Source organism: Mandrillus leucophaeus, unplaced genomic scaffold (assembly GCF_000951045.1).
Source record: "Mandrillus leucophaeus isolate KB7577 unplaced genomic scaffold, Mleu.le_1.0 Scaffold1597, whole genome shotgun sequence".
In the NCBI taxonomy this organism is placed as follows: Eukaryota; Metazoa; Chordata; class Mammalia; order Primates; family Cercopithecidae; genus Mandrillus; species Mandrillus leucophaeus.
In genome coordinates, this window is record NW_012101584.1 from 371,006 (window position 1) to 374,372 (window position 3,367).

Below are 3,367 nucleotides of genomic sequence, written 5' to 3' on the forward strand. Positions count from 1 at the left end.
TCTGGTTGCTTTATAGTGACACTGGTTGGTGTACTAAAGTGTGTTTTTGTAGTGCCTGGTCAAAGTCTCTAAATATTTAGTGCTTCTTTCAGGAGCTCTTGTAGGGCAAATCTGGTGGTAAAGAACTCCTTTGGCATTTGCTTGTCTGAAACATATTTTATTTCTCCTTTGCTTATGAAGTTAGTACCATATTTAAGTGATAGAACCTCAGTTTGATTTACTAATGTTTGTGCAATGCACCCTGTAACTACTTATTAATTTACTTGTATTGTTTTCTTTTACAAAATTTTGCAGGTCTCATTTAAGATAAAGAGTGAAACATTTGTAAAGTTGATTAGTAAGTTCATAGTCACTATAGTTATACTTTTTTCAATTATAAGAGAAACATTAGTTATATATATAACTTGTTGAAATAATCTGGAAAGAACATGTACGAATCTATTTTAATGACATTCTGGCAGAGTTAAGGGTCCCCTAAGTAGGAGAATCTTATTAGACATGTGCAGTCTTGAAAGTAATTATATACAATTTAATGATGGAGATAAAAGCATTATTATTATGCTGCTACTTGATGTACAGATAATCAGGTTTTTAATGGATGGCTGCTCTACTTTTATCTTTCATGATTACAGAAGTATGCATAATTGTAGGAACAACAACTCTCCTCATCTTTATAAAAATGAAAATAAAATTACTGTCATTACAGTCATTATTATTTATTCAACACATATTTGCTGAGTACCTACTCTGCATAAGAAACTGTTGGTGACAGAGAGATAATAAAATAATGACTCTTACAAAGCAGTCATGGTCTGGTGGGGTAAAAAGATACATATGTATTGATCATACTCTAACATGTATAATAATAGAGTAAGTATAAAGACATAGAAATATAGTATATGTTCCTATTGCTATTTGGTTTAAGTGTCTGAATGATCAAACTCATTTTCAAAGTATCGGACTGTCAAATAGAATGAAACTATTTTATTCCCATTGCAATGTACTCTGAGAATGTTTTAAATGAACTGAATGCCTCCTGCATTAGTCAGGGTTCTGTAGAGGGACAGAAGTAATAGGATATATGTATGTATGAAAGGGAGTTTATTAAGGAGAATTGACTCACATTATCTCAAGGTGAATCCGCAATAGACCATCTGCAAGTTGAGAAGCAAAGAAGCCAGTGTTGGAACAGTCCGAGTCCCCAAACCTCAAAAGTAGGGAAGCCAACAATGCAGACTTCAGCATGTGGCCAAAGGCCTCAGAGTCCCTGGCAAACCAGTGGTGTAAGTCCAAGAGCCCAAAAGCTGAAAAACTTGGAGTCCAATATTTGAGGACAAGAAGCATCCAGCATAGGAGAAAAATGAAGGCCAGAAGACTCAGCAAGTCAAGTCCTTCCACATTCTTCTGCCTGCTTTATTCCAGCCGTGCTGGCAGCTGATTAGGTATTGCCCACCCAGATTGGGTCTGCCTCTCCAAGTCCACTGACTCAAATGTTAATCTCCTTTGGCAACACCCTCACAGAGAAATCCAGGAACAATACCTTGCATCCTTCAATCCAATCAACTTGACACTCAATATTAACCATCACACCTACTGTGTGCAAAGAAATAGGCAATCATTTACTTTTATCTAAAACAGTGACCTTGCTTGAAGAAGCAATGAAATAATAAAAGCCAGACAATTGCATTACTTTTCTTTATCCTTCTATGTTTTCCTGCCTTGTTCTGCATTGCCTGTCTTGTACATTTTTCTTCCTAATGTTAAGAGGATTTTTAAAATCCTTTTGATTTAAGTTACTTTACAACAATCACAAATTGAGTGAAGAGTCCATTTTATATAATCTTGGTTAGGTCCTATTTATAAATAACAATTACAGGAATAATAGCACTATTCATGATAAGATCTCTTAGCAATTTTTGAACAAGTCACCAACTGTGGCAACTGATTATGACATTAAGAAGATAAATATGGAACTTTTTTCAGAATCATTTAAGAAATCAGTAAGAAAGGCATAGCTGTCTTTATAAGTACATTAAGTGTGATTTGTCTGCACTAAGTATTTATCTTTTAGCTATCATCTTCAGTGAGTAAAAGTCCCACCAATGGCTGTTGCTCAATTAGGCAACATAAGAACATCTCAGCTAAAGGCCTGCTGCACTTTGTTAACTTTTTGCCACAATGATATGTCTAATACTATAAATGGGGTGTTGAAGACTTCCACAATTATTATGTGGAAGTCTAAGTTTCTGTGAGGATGCCTTAATGATCTTGTCATATATTTTTAAATCAGATTAGGACTTCTCCCAAGATGACCAACTAGATGCAGCTGGGAAGTGCCATTTCCAAAGAAAGGGACCACAGTTTTGACTATACCAACATAATCTAAATAGATCTTCAGAGAGAAAAATGCCAAATGCAGATGGAGAAAAGAATTAAATGCTGAGGCTGAAGGTAAAGAAAGCTGAGGCCCAATATAGAGTGCCTGAACATTATAGCTGGTTCCTAGCCATGAATAACACCTGGAGAAGGGGTAAATGAAGGGACTGGGAGACTGCTCACTCCCACCACAGACCTGTGGAATCCTAGTGTTGCAGGACTTTTCCTTAGTTCAGTTAAAGACGGGGTTCTTGTCTGTCCCATGGCCACAAAACTTTAGGCTCCCAGATGGTTTAAAGGGTGAGTAAAGCAGGATTTTATTGGGTGAAAAGGGAACAAAGGGCAAAACAGAAAAGCACTCCCTTAGAGTGCTTCCTGCCTGGCAGCTTGGATCCCAGGTTCCACACAGGAAGAGGAGGAGCCAGGTTCCTCCCTGCTGCAAAGAGCCTGAACTTCCCGAGGCTCCACCCCAGTGGGCAGGCTGGTTAGAGTTTCTCCAGGGATCCCTTTCAGCTGGCTGTCTCACTAGCTGCTGCAGGGAAACCCAGAACCTCAAGGATGTGTGAGCTCTCAGGGGTAATCTGCATAGAGATTAAATACAGAGCTGCAGCAGGCACAGAGCTGGGGACCTTTCAGCACAAGTCAGCTCCAACGCATCTTGGTCATCAATGCCTACGCTCCAGGGCTGCCCATCTCCCTCTGAAAGGCTCTGCACCCAGCTACCTGCTGAGGAAAAAACAAGGCCTGCTTGCACCACAGGTCTGGAGCACATATGTCCTGCAAGTCTGTCTGCCTTCCAGCCCTTCCCAGGACCCCTGCTTGGTCATCTCATATCACCTCATAGGATTATGTATAGTGAAACCCTGGATGCCAGGCCTAGCTGCATTGTTCCACCTGAGTGAATTACAGAAACCTGGGAGCCCTTCAGATACCCTGTCACACCAGAAACACCACCCCAAGAGTCCAGAATAGGGAGCCACAAGCAGGTTCT